Source organism: Saccopteryx leptura, chromosome 1 (genome assembly GCF_036850995.1).
Source record: "Saccopteryx leptura isolate mSacLep1 chromosome 1, mSacLep1_pri_phased_curated, whole genome shotgun sequence".
NCBI classification, from domain to species: domain Eukaryota; kingdom Metazoa; phylum Chordata; class Mammalia; order Chiroptera; family Emballonuridae; genus Saccopteryx; species Saccopteryx leptura.
The window spans coordinates 291782438-291796610 of record NC_089503.1 but is presented as its reverse complement, the minus strand read 5'-3'; the positions used below and the strand labels follow the sequence as shown (position 1 = coordinate 291796610).

At 42.8% G+C, this 14173-nt stretch overlaps 1 long non-coding RNA gene across 1 annotated transcript; it reads right to left on the bottom strand.

Annotated features, from left to right (window-relative positions):
* Positions 1 to 452: 452 nt before the first annotated feature.
* Positions 453 to 13701, bottom strand: LOC136389400 (uncharacterized). Its single transcript, XR_010748303.1, has 4 exons — positions 13615 to 13701; positions 5091 to 5206; positions 3999 to 4218; positions 453 to 1419 (listed from the first exon to the last, which is right to left on the bottom strand). It is a non-coding gene; the product is annotated as an uncharacterized lncRNA (long non-coding RNA).
* Positions 13702 to 14173: the final 472 nt, after the last annotated feature.

Here is a 14173-nt window from a genome sequence, read left to right as displayed (position 1 = left end):
GCTCTTAAAGGGAATATTGTTCTTCAATACCAGCATCATTAAGAGGCCCCCTGGTACTCAGTTCATTATGCTTTAATATTCACTGGGTGAAAGATATTTCAAGTATAATGCTTTAAATGCAAATAAACTTCTGGAACAGAACAGTAACATTACAAAATACTTAATAACAAATTCTTCTCCAGCACTACATTTTGATTCTAGGGCTCAGGAGTGAGAATAGAAAGGCAAAATGAGGAAATGTTTTTGCCCGTACTTTAAGAGTCTAGGATCTATGAGAGAGAGCCGAAGATTTCCAGAAATGGCAGTAGCGATATGTTAACTAAAAGGCATGAGAACTTGACAACTCAATTTACATTTTGAAAGATTTATTTTTAAAGCCAAGCTCTTACTTGCTATTATATAACATTTATACCTGAATATGATTTTAAGATTAAAATATATTTTACATAGCATCTCCTTAAAATTTTTAGCTACTGTATACTGATCTGCCAAAAGAAAGTAGATATTGGATTTCACTCTCTGAAGGTGAATTAATTTGACCTTTTGGCCATGATCCATTAGTTGGCTTTATATGAAGAAAGTAAGGGAGAGGAAGAATGAAATTCCAGATTTAGTCACTGTATAAAGTAAACCCAAGGATAACCAGACCTGTTGCACACTTACAGTCCAAAACTGGCCCTCCAGGTGTGCAATTGCGGAGTTATTTTGACCTTTGACTGACTGGTCACAAAAAGATGAAGCGACTGCCAAATGTTTTAGCCAGGCAGCAGGCAGCCAGGTATCTGGGTAGCAGCAGCACGTACTAAACAGCACCCACATACAAGTAACAGCCACAAGCTCATTAGATGCACTTTAGGGTCTTTAGGCAAAAATAATCACAATCAACAAGGGCCTGAATCCCAGAAAATAAAGTGATCCCTCCATGAACTTTGCAAGGGAGACAACATTTGCCTCTTCCTCACAACACAACCCAGAGCTAGGAGTCGCTGGACGTTCTCTCCAGAGCACAAGGTACCCATCTCCTGGGAGGTGAGTATACTGCCTGTGTTTCCAATTGTTCTCAACCTTCAACTTCAGAAGTGAGGATTTGATTAGGAAAAGACAGCAGCTGCTGTGAGCTCATGAGTCAAATGCACCTTCTCTCCCTCTCTGATGGTTCCTACCCAGTCACCAGAATGGGAATGGGCAAGGTTGGTGGCTGGGAGTGAGGCCAGTCACTTGTCAGAGGAAGAACACAGGAGTCTTGGCAATAAAAGGACACTCTCCTCTTTAGGACTCTTTCTGAAAAGGCCTCTGCCAGCTTGAAACTGGCTGGTGTCGTGAACAGCAGCCAGGATGGCTCACCCACGTTGCAGGCCTGTGGCGTCCTAGGCATCCAGCCTGCTGTGTCCTTTGTCATGTCTCTAATGTACCCCAGGTCTGGAAAGAAAGGGAATCTGTGGCCCCGCTGAAACTGCAGCCCAGTCACAGACCAATCAAAATCGTGCCATTAAGTAAGCCCAACCTAAACGGGGAGAGGGACTGAATCGTGGAAAGAGAACTGAAAGGAACTGAAAGGAAGCCTCGGCTTCACCACCATGTGACCCTGGAAGGGTCACCTCCCCACTCCGGACCTCAAGCAGGCATGTTATATGACTATGACATCCCAATTACAGTCTGTGCACTGATGGACCTGGGCCGGCATATCTGGGTGAGGAGGGTGGACAGCTTAGGGGAAACAAAGAACGGCCTAGCAGCTGGGCAGTGCTTCAGGAAGGCAGCCGCAGGAGAGAAGGCGACCGCTTCACCAGCTGGTGCTCAAAGACAGCCTGAGGTTCATGGCCACCAGCTCAGCCTGTACACCTGCACCCCCATCACTGAACAACACTGCACCTGCTTCCTCAGACCCTGCCCAGCTCTCTCCTACCCAGATCTGGGTAGTAGTCTTCTGCCATTTTCCTGTCCTTCCAGATTTGACCTTAATATCTGCTTTAAAGTGACATCAATCAAAATGTCTCAAGTGGATTTGGAGATGAGCAAAACCAGACAGGCTATTTGTCCCAACTTCTTGCATCTCTGAAAGGCAGAATCACAAATAAAAAGAAAAAATTAAATCTTGGGAGGGGATAGTATAAATACTCCCACTATTACAGGGGAAAGGGTGTGTATGTGTGGGTGGGTGTGTGTGGGGGGTAGTCTCCTGAGGCAGAGTTCAGACTTACTAAAGAGCCTAAAGAATGTAAGTCATCAGAAGCTTAAAGAAAAAGTGGATATATTTTAAAGTGAGGTAGAACTGATACTAATTCCTAGTCCTACTGAATTAGAAGGGGCATTCCTGCTCCAAGTGGGACTGACTGCAGTGGATCTCACCCCTGGCTGCCCATTAGAGTTACTCTGTCATCTTTTTAAATACCAATGTATATGATCCCACCCACAGTAAATAACTGACCTGGAATTTGACCCGGGCATCAGTAGTTCTTTAACCTTCCCGGGTGACTCTTACCTGCAACTAAAGTTGAGAAACACGACTTCTTGCACTTTGAAGCCTAAGATCCAGAGATGGCTATTCCCTGACCATGCACCCCAGGTCTCTACAAGGTTCTAGTCTTTGCAGAGTGGAGACGAGTGGCAATCCCCAATCACTTACACCAGCGATTTTCAACCAGTGTGCCAGAAGCATGTTTAAAACATGCAATGTCTGACTATTCAGGGGCACTGACCTATTTTCCTTTAAAGCGTAAAACAAAAAAAATGACAACAGCCAGTACAACAATAGCTGTCCCTTGTGAATAAATCAAAATTATACCTTTTTTTTATTTTGGTCAAATCAGCAAAAAATATATTCTTGGTGTGTCAGAAAATTGTAGTGATTAGTTTATATGTGCCATGAGATGACAGGTTGAAAATCCCTGACTTGCACTGTTGACAGTTCCTTGCAGTGGAAGCACCTTTCTCCGACTGCACTGTTTTGCTGGCCCTTTCAGCCAGCCCACCAGCTGACCACTTTCAAACCTGGCCCTTCTCTGCTTCAGTTCCTTGGCAGCCTCCCACCCTGCGCCAGCGTGGACGTGGCTGGCGTGGTTTCCTCTTCTGAGGACATCAGAACCATTTGTGCTTCACCAGCCTCTTGCCTGAAGCTCTTTCCCCATTCCTCCTCCTGCACCTCAGTCCGCCCCAGCCTTCTCACCCCCATATTCTGCTGCTGCTGGTGTGGGAGGGACGGAAGACGTGGGCCCCAAGAGTTGACAAAAGAGCTGTTGCTAGGAAAAGGGTGTGGGTGAAGACAGGTGGTGGGCGGGAGAAATAGGGCTCCCCTGTTTTATTCCTTCCTTTGTCATCATAAATGCCTCAAGAGCTAAAACCAGTTATTTAAGAACTATTATGAAAAATAATGAGGTCTGACTGTGTCAGCAGGGGTGAGAGGAGCAGCCTCAGTGCTAATATGTGGTGCTTACAATAGCCTTCTGAGATGGGAAGCCGCTAGGTTAGAAGAGTGGATTGTAAAGGAACCGCCAAAAGGTGCCCCAGCCAGGAACGGTATCCAAAATGTCCCGGCCCCTGCTGCACCTCTCAGAAAGGATCAACGACAAAGTGTCTTTAGAACTGAAACGTAGCCAAAGGTCAATCTTCAGATGAGAATGCACCACTCTTCCCTCGCCTTGCTCTCAGTGGTGTGTGCCACCTTCCTGAAATAGATCTACCTGAGTCTATGGAGGTTCCCACATCTTGGGGTCTGCTATGTGCCAGTCACATCAGAGTCATCAGCTCTACTTCTCACCACCTCCTGGCAATGTCAACGGTACAGTCATTTCGGTTTACAGGTGGAGCAGCGCAGGCTCTGAGCAGTTGCCCAAAGCCACATAGTCCGTGGGATAGCTGGGGTGATCACACAGCTTCCTGCTCCCCAGTCTGTGCTGCTCCCGCTGCAGCGCTGGCTTTCTTCCTCCTCCCTACTTTTCTTTCCACCCTACCCACTCCCATTCCTCTCTTCTAAGCAGCTTTGCAGTTTTTAAACCCACCTTGACCATGGTCATAAAACCTACTGGGGTTGAGAGTCTCACAGGTTCTGGAAAATTCTGTTGTGCTGAAGGAAGACAGTTCTTGTGCTGGGCACCAGATCACTCCCCTCCGCCCGAGTGGCCTCCACTCATCCTGAGTTCACAGCAGTGTAGCTCTCCCTCTGCCATCTCCCAGGGCACTACAAACTCATACATTATCAAGGACCAAAATTTGGTCGTTCTATAGAGAAATAGGAATAAAAGAAAATAATAATGTAAAAAAAAACAGGTCACAGAAGGATTTTTATTACCAGGTTGAAAAAAAGCTCTGCAGGGGAGATGCAATGAGCCAAGTATTCACTAGAATGAAGTCATTTGAGAGGGTTGGGGGCGGGGGTACTGGCTACCTCTTGCTGTTCAGGTCACTACCCTTTGACAGTGGTGGCCTCTGACCTCAACAGCCCTACAATTCTGTTTTGACTGACCCTGAAACCCATGAAATTCAGATGTAGGCACTGCCCAAAAGTTGAGATAAAGCTGACTAATATGGGAAAAGCTCCCGGTATGTGCCCCCAGCTGAAAGGAGCTGGCAGTTCTTTGGCCGTAGATGCAATTTACTCTGTAGTCCTCCTTTCAGGGAAATGCTAATCCTTCATAGGCAGCTCCAGGGGAAGACTAAAACGTGGTGATAATGAATAGCAATAATCCTTTGTCCACTGCCACCTCCTTCTAGGGTTGAACCTTAAGAGTTTAATCAAATGTTGGTAAGTAAATTAATGCTTTATTGCATAAGGAGTTAAAAAGGAAGCGGTGGGAAGAAGGGGTGTGAGAATATATTGAGATACACGTCTTAATGTGTATCTCAAAATCTTAATTGCAAAGTCATTGATATGGTGTATGTGTGGTTTTAGACTCCTTATTTACACACACACACAACACACACACACGACAGTCACTATAGACAAACTGTCTTATGTCAAAGCATATCAGTGTTAAAGACATTAACTCCAAGGTTTAAAGACCAAAGCAGTGTGTTGAAATTACTCTTCTGTTAAAAACACCACCGCCACCAACAGAACTTATGCATTTGTACAGCAACAGGAATAACATGACCTTTATCCCCGAATCTTCACAACAGCACTGAGGGAGGTTGCATCTTTCACTCCAGCTCAGCTAATGTTTGAGTGGCTGCTCCAAGCCAGGTCTGCTGTGTTGGCCAGCTTGACATCCTGCAGAGTAGAAATTACTATGCTCATTACAGTTAAAAAAATTAATGCTCAAAGAGGGCAAGTGACTTACCCCTGAACACCCAGAGACAGAGCTAAAATTTAAACTAGAGTCTTCTGGCTTTCAAGTATTCCTGTTAGATACCAAAAAAAGAAACTGGTTGCCAGAAGGGTTTTAAGGAATTTGACAAATGATCAACTTCTGAGACTCACACAGTGAGTCACGACTAAAACCCAGGTTTTCTGACTCCCAGTCCAGGTTCTCTCACCACATTACAGCATGGCCACCCAACACGCAAGGTTTTCCCAAGAGGTGTTTGGATGGGATTCCAAGCCAGCAAGATGCAAATAGGTTTGACCCACATTCCAGCTCTTGGATAAATAAAAACTCCTAAAGGGCAAAGCCCATTTTGTGTGCTTAGTTTGAGAGGCCCACTGTGGGTAGCCAATCAATATTGAACAACTATAGGTACATTTGCCAAGGACTAACAGCATGGGCTCAAGTTCAGCAATTAGAATACTGGAAGTATTACTGAAGAACCTCATTAAGGTGCTGAAAGGCTGGATCAAAAACAGTCATACCTTTTTAAGAGTTTTTTTTAAAACTGAAGTGATTTAATCCAACTCTAATTTTCCAGGATCCTGAGAAATTAATGTGCACAAGGATCTGAACCCCACCCCCAACAACAGACCCCCACCTGTTTCCCATTTCTAATTAACTTTGTCATATGGCATTGTGAGACAGTGTTTTCAGGAATGTAACATGTTGAAGTTGGATTGGCTGATTGTAGAGTCATCACTGATTATGAAACATCTCTCAGATTTAACTTTTCCTTATTCCACTGACCAATAGGCCTCTTAAGAAATCTCCATTACTAGCTTTCAAATTCAACCACGTTGGTATTATTTCTCAATAAGAGTCTCATTCATCTGGCCTCCTGAATTTTTCTCATCACAGTTTCCCCTATCTGCTAAGCCCTCTAAGTTCTCTCCACTACTTTCTTTTTACAGTTCACCTGCTTCAAGAAGCCTTCTCTGATTACTCTTCTTCCCATCAATGTTTATCTTGCTTTGATTTTCAGACTTATGTTCAATTTGTTTCTTCCTATTAGAAAAGATTTGCTAATTGCCTGGATATTTCTTATATCCCCAAAGAACAAGATCAGTTATTTCTATGCATTTTTTATGATTTTAACATTTTTATTTTTTTATGTTCAAGATCTTTTTATTGTATTTATTGGGGTGACACTGGTTAACATAATTGGGGGGAGGTGAAGGAGGGTATAGGGGGATAAATGGTGATGGACAAAGACTTGAGAGCGTGAATACACAATACCATGTACAGAGATGCGTTGTAGAATTGAGCACCTAAAACCTGTACAATTATATTCTACTTATTTTTTTAAAAGGTGCTTAAGATAATTCTGTGCAGGGTGCAAAGGTAGGTTTACAGAGTTTATTTTTGTATTATTATTTAATACAATTAAATAATAATACAAAAATAAACTCTGTGTTTCACATACTCACAACTGTAAACTAACTTTTGCCCCACCCTATATTAGTTAAAGCAGCGGTTCTCAACCTGTGGGTCGCGACCCCGGAAAATACATATTTATTATATAATACATTTTAAAATAAAATATGTATTTCTGATGGCTTTAGGCGACCCGTGTTTTGGCCGTTCGACCCCCGCCAGGATCGCAACCCACAGGTTGAGAACCGCTGAGTTAAAGGATCAAACCATGATAATTAGCTTTGTTATGAAAGGGAGACTTCATTCTCGGTAGAAAATAAAATTAAGATAACTTCCATCTTGTTAGGTCATTCTCATTTCTCAAAGACTAACCAATGAGTCACATGCACTTGATTTTGGTTGTCTATCAAAAAACTAGTTCAGTGGTTGATACCCTACCTCAACCCTGGCTGCTCACTCAGATCGACCGAGCTTTTAAAACTACCATAACCCAGGCCTCACCATAGATCAACTGAATCAGAATCTTTGCAGGTATGCCTAAGAAATGATTCGCATATATCATATTGATATTTAATTTGCACATATTGATTTGATTTGTATAACCTCACTCTTAATAGATTTTTCTAAAAATGAGCATGTTCAAATATGACTTTGTTGCTCTCAGAATCACAGAACATTAGAACTGAGAAAAGCTAAAATAATCTCTGACTCAATTCTTTTATTTCTCTGCTAAAGACACTGGCTAGGAAAGACTGAGAAGAGTCTCACACAGTGCTGTGGTGCTTGTTGAGTAACAGTATGTATCTTGAATTAGTGAAATTCTCTGAATTCCAATTCTGGAGCTGTAGTGACTAACCAAGTTGTTTAGTTTTTGAATTTCTGCTTTCTTCTAAAGAAAAGGTATAAAAATCATTGCATGTGGAAGATTTGGATTTTAAAGGCTGTTGGTACCAGGTACTCCTTAAAGACTTTCCAATTGACACATTCCAACCTACCCCTTGTCATGGCCGAGGAAATGCCACAGCAAGATATATCGAATTCCAAAATAAATGACTAGTATATATTTTCAGGCTTTTTCATTGGCCCTGACCTATAACTCCATAACATTTTATGTTATTCTATAGAACCCAGAGCATTTCTAGCCCTTAACTATACCACTTATTAGCCAAGTTATTGCTTAAAAGCAAGCTAATCAACACCCTGAACTTCCCTTCTCTCCATAAAAGAAAAATAGTGCCTGTCCTTTTTACCATGCATTTTTTCAGCTACTATAAAGATTAAATCAGATGAGCTATGTGGAGATATTTGGGGACTAGTAAAGCACTATTGATATAGATGTAGAAAATTATTATCTTGCTACCTTTCAGAACAATGATTTGTGACTGTTTGTTGCTTTGATTACCCAGTCCCTAAATCCTAATTCCTCAGTACTATGCCACCCAAGAATCAACAAGAACCGGAGTTAGTGCTGGACTAGAGGGTCTAGTCACTGAAAGTATCACATAACTAAATATTCAGGGAGGTAAAGTGATGTAGTAACCCAGAATTTAGCAAGTCTAGGCTCTAGTCCCAGAGTCTGCTTTTAACTATTGACTTTGGACAAGTCACTTAATTTTTCTGGGACCAGAGTCTCAGTGGTCAAAGGATGACTTGAATTAGAGTCAAAGATCCTTTTGATTTATAAAATCAGAATATTAGTGCTTAATTTAAATTACTAAAGTGCAATTTCCCAGGCCATTAATTCATGTGGTTTAGCATTTTTTAAATCTCTTTTTAGAAGTACAGGGTTGAAGCCTAAAAACATAAGCCTATTTCTGTTAAATAGACATTTCAAGCACATGTGTTAAGACTCTTTGAAAGACGCAGCTTTACACAGATACTTTATGCTTGTTAGTATCCTGTCCAGGAGCCCTTGCTTCAAAAATATATATTTACCCAAAAAGTACAAAATACAGTAATGGACACAAAGTCTATTAAGTTTGCAACAAATACTATTAAGTTGCAGCTCTCAGTTTGAGTTCCAGTTTGTGACACTTACTTAACCCATCTGAGTCTGTTTCCTTATTTATAAATGGGAACAATAACATCCTTAAGGATCCACTGAGAGTATATATTAAAATGTTTTAAAAACTGTTCAAAAACAATGGGAAGATGTTATTATTACATAAGGAATGAAGCTTACTATACCATGAACTTTCTAAAAAGTGTGCTTTTTCAAGAGATAGATTAAAATCTGACTTAGTTTATTACAAACACAGCACCTACCCCAATGCCTGGCTCAACAAATATGCTCAATAAATGTTTGCTGCATGAAAAGTATAATCCACAAAAAGACCTAAAGTTCCATGAGCTCAGCTTTCATATTTGGTTTTATCTCCAAATTCCAAAAAGCTAGCATAATATCTAATTACCTAGAAGAAACTCAATAGTTATTAGGTGAATAAATTTTTGTCCCCTCTATTTCTTTTTCAGCACAGCTCAAGAGGTTGAGGCAAGCAGAGAGCACATGAACAATGGTTTCTGGTAAAGGTTGCTTGGAATGGAAAACTGGAAATTACTTGGAGAATTCACCCACTCTCAAATAGCTTGAGAGAGCAAAAAGCACATAGACTCTGAGTTCAAATTCAGTTTCCAAACTCTGAAATCTTGGTAAATTAATCTATTAGCCTCTGAAACACTCAGTTTCCTCATCTTAAAATGAGAATAGTAGACCTGGCCAGTTTGCTCAGTGGTAGAGTATCCATCTGGCATGTGGATGTCCCAGGTTCGATATCCAGTCAGCACACACAGGAGAAACAACCATCTGCTTCTCCACTCCTCCCCCTTCTCTCTCTCTCACTCTCTTCCCTTCCCACAGCCATGGCTCAAATGGTTCAAGCAAATTGGCCTTGAGTGCTAAAGATGGCTCCATGGCCTCACCTCAGCAGCTAAAATAGCTCAGTTGCCGAGCAATGGAGCAGTAGCCCCAGACAGGCAGAGCATCGCACATTAGGGGGCTTGCTGGGTGGATCCTGGTAGAGGAGCACATGGGAGTCTGTCACTCTGCCTTCCCACCTCTCAATTTAAAAAAATGGGTAGTAGCTCCCTCATACAGTTAAGCACTAGAATTGAAGCTCCTTCGGGGCAGGGACTTCATTTTGGGCCCACTGTCTCTACACCATACGTATTGGACTATATGACACAGTGCCTGGCACAGCTTAGGTTCTCAAATACTTGCTGACTGAATTTATGAGAAATTTACTGGGGCAATACACTAAAGTAACAGGATTCCTGCACATAGTAAACACTTTGCAAACGTGAGCCTCTATCATCACCACCTTCACTATCATTACTACTATTACCAGTATATCAGTATTATGACTAGTGGTTGTTCAGCCACATTTGAGGAAGGTCCCAGATTCAAATTTCAGATTCTCCATTCACTGGCTATGTGACTTAGAACAAACTGTTTAATCTATTTGGGTTCCATTGGTTCCACAAAAATCTCAAGTGTTGTGAGAATGAAGGCTATATGGAACCCACCTAACACTGAGTCTGGAGCTCAGGCAGCATGCAATACATGACAGTGATTATTATTATTATTATTATTATTATTGTATTTTTCTGAAGTGAGAAGCAGGGAGACAGACTCCTGCATGTGCCTGACCTGGATCCACCCAACAAGCCCACTAAGGGGCAATGCTCTGCCCATCTGGGGTGTTGCTCCACTGCAATCAGAGCCATTCTAGTGCCTGAGATGAGGCCATGGAGCCATCCTCAACACCTGGGCCAACTTTGCTCCAATGGAGCCTTGGCTGCGGGAGGGGAAGAGAGGGATAGAGAGAAAGGAGAGGGGGAAGGGTGGAGAAGCAGATGGGCGCTTCTCTTGTGCGCCCTGGCCGGGAATTGAACCTGGGACTTCCACACACTGGGCCAACGCTCTACCACTGAGCCAACCAGCCAGGGCCTGACAGCAATTATTATTAAGGCAAAAAATTCTTTCAGTCAAGATGGCGACTTAGGTAAATGTGGTACTTGCATCCTCCCACAACCACATCAAAATTACAACTAAACTACAGAACAACCATCATTCAGGACCACCTGAAATCTAGCTGAATGGAAGTCCTATAACTAGTGATTTAAAGAAGCCACATCAATACTGGCAGGAGAAGTGGAGATGTGGAACTGGCTGATCTCACACCCACCCATATGTAGTAGATAAAAATTGGGAGGGATATCTTGGCTGAAGAGGTCCCCCTTGAGGATTGAGGGGTTCCAGTGCCACAGCCAGCTCCCTAGCCCAGGGTTCCAGTAACAGAAAGAGAAGTCCCCACAAATTCTGGTTGTAAAAACCAGCGAGGATTATGGCTGAGTGAGATGGAAGGCTGCTAGAGTCCCAGAGTCCCAAGTATTATTCTTAAAGGGCTCATGCATGGACTTACTCAGACTTATTCTCGTTGAGCTCCAATGCTGGGGCAACAGCTCAAAGGGTACCAGGGACATATAGGGAGGAACTGAATTGTCTGGCATCAAGCTGAGAGCTGGAGGGGTAGCTTTCTCTAAGACAGAAGTGCTGGCAGAGGCCATTGTTCCTTTTCTGTGCCCTCCCCACCATGAAGCCAGCAGTCTGGTGCCAAATCTGAGTTTCCTTTAACCTGGCTCATACCCTTTGCCCTGGTGATTCCCTGAGACCCCACCTCACCCAACATTCAGGCTCACCCAAGCTGTTTCCAGTGACTTTTCCTTTTCCATATAAAGGGTCTGTCTTGGCTCATGACTCAGACTTTCCTAAAATCTCTTAAACAAAAAAAAAAAAAGCAGGCCTGACCTGTGGTGGCGCAGTGGCTAAAGCGTCGACCTGGAAATGCTGAGGTCGCTGGTTCAAAACCCTGGGCTTGCCTGGTCAAGGCACATATGGGAGTTGATGCTTCCTGCTCCTCCCCCTTCTCTCTCTCTGTTTCTCTCTCTCTCTCCCTCCCTCTCTCCTTTCTAAAATTAAAAAAAAAAAAAGCAGCATCTGGCTTTGGCATGCCCCATACCTCTAAGTGGCACTAGTGGCAGCCTGACTTGGTTTGCAGCTTGGCCTCTCCTGGGTACCTCTAAGCCCCAACACAAGTAACAACCATCTGAAAATCTCTTTGTAGCTCATGTTGGGAGGCTCTAGGCTGAACACAGGCAGTGTCTGACCTTAGCCTACACCTCCTGGGAGGACCTAGAGCCATTACACTGGTGGACAGCTTCAGACCACATCAAAACACCACCTGACCACCTCCTCAAGAAACACACTCAAGGGGAAAACTCAGTGGGCACCAGAGCCCTGCTGAAATAAGTCCTATTCTATGCAGTGGGACCCTGAACAGCTGATCCTCCATAGTGGTTGCAGCCAGTCATTGCAACTGATCAACCTGGGGGTAAATCCCTTCCATTGACAACAGTAATCAAGGCTCAACTACAATACGAGGGTGTTCATGGCTGACATGGGGGTGGGGGGGGGTGCACCTGTACTGCCTAGCTTCAGTGAGGAGAGAGGCTGTGCCACTAGACCCCACAGGACACTTACTACATTAGGCCACTCTACTAAGCCTGGGAGACCTAGAAGCTCTACCTAATACATAGAAACAAACACAGGGAGCCAAAATGAGGAGACAAAGAAATGTGTCTCAAATGAAATAACAGAACTCCAGGAAAATAATTAAACAAAATGGAGACAAGCAATCTACTAGATGCAGAGTTCAAAACACTGATTATAAAGATGCTCAATAAATTTAGAACTTCCAACAGCATAAAAAAGGACATGGAAACCATAAAAAAAGAACCAGTCAGAAATGAAGAATACACTAACTGAAATGAATAATTTACAGGGACTCCCCAGAAGAGTTGAAGCCAAGAATCAAATCAGTGATTTGGAATATAAGGAAGCAAAAAAACACCCAATAAGAACAGGAAAAAAAATCCAAGAAAATGAGAATAGTATAAGGAGCCTTCAAGTGTTCAAGTGTACCAATGTTTGCATTGTGGAGGTGCTGAAGGAGAAGAGAGCAAGAAATTGAAAACCCATTTGAAAAAATAATGAAAGAAAACTTCCCTAACCTGGTGAAGGAAATAGACATACAAATCCAGGAAGCACAGACAGTCCCAAACACAATGAACCTAAAGAAGCCAACACCAAAACACATCATAATTAAAATGTAAAAGGTTGGCCCTAGCCAGTTGGTTCAGGGATAAAGCTTTGGCCCGGTTTGTGGACATCCCAGGTTCGATCCCCAGCCAGGGCACACTTAAGAAGCAATCATCTGCTTCTCTTCCCTCTTTCCTTCCCATTCCGCCTTTTCTCTCTTTTCCCCTCTTGCAGTCAGTGGCTTGATTGGTTCGAGCATAGGCCCTAGGAATTGAGGATAGCTCGGTTGGTCTGAGCGTTGGCCTCAGGCACTGAGGATAACTCATTTGATTTGAGCATTGGCCCCAGAGCGGGGTTGCCAGGTGGATCCCAGTTGAGGTGCATGTGAGAGTCTATCTCCCCTCCTCTCACTTAAAAAAAAGTAAAAGGTTAAATATAAGGAATCTTAAAAGCAATAGAGTAAAGGAGTTAGTTATCTACAGGGAGCTACCATTACACTGTTAGCTGATTCATCAACAAATACATTGCAGGCCAGAAGGGAGTGGCAAGAAATATTCAAAGTGATGAAGAGCAAGGACCTACAACCAAGATTACTTGACCCCATGAAGCTCTCATTTAGAATCAAAGGACAGTTAAATACTCTTACAGACAAGAAAAAGTTCAAGGAGTTCATCACTGCCAAACCAGTATTATCTGAAATGTTAAAGGGTCTTTTTTAAGAAAAAGAAGGGAGAGCAGAAAAGATTTAAAAATATGAACAATAAAATGATAATACACCTGTATCAACAATTTTATCTAAATAACAAAGTGAATGAACAAGCAGAAGAGAATCAAACTCACAGATACAGGAACATTTTGACAGGTGCCAAGGGTAGGAGGTGGGGCTGGTGAAACAGGTGAGGGCTGGGAAATACAGACCGGTAGTGACGTCACAGTCAGGGGACCATAAAGCGCAATGCCAACCATGTCAGTATAATTATGTCTGGTGTCAGCGGGTAGGAGATTCAGCAGAGTGGTCACTGATCGTTTAGTTATACAATGTCTAATCACTGGGGTGTGCACCTGAAACTAATATACACATGTCAACTGTAATTGAAAAAAAATTTTTTTAATGATTTTTAAAAAGAGGTATTAAAAAATCATCGAGTCCCCTTTTATGTATATAGATAAGTACCTGCAGTTTCCCACATTACTGTAGCAATTACATGACCGCAAACAAGGGAGGAAGTTAAAAATTTGAGACAAAAACCGCTAAATGAGAGAAAAAAAAAAAGGGAATTAAACCGCTGCTCCACAGTTCCCACCAAACGGTGCCAGCTTCCGCGACTGTCCACCAGTCCAACCAGCCGAGATTCCAGCAGGACAGTCAGCTCCGTGAGGAACAAAAAGGAGGCAGAGC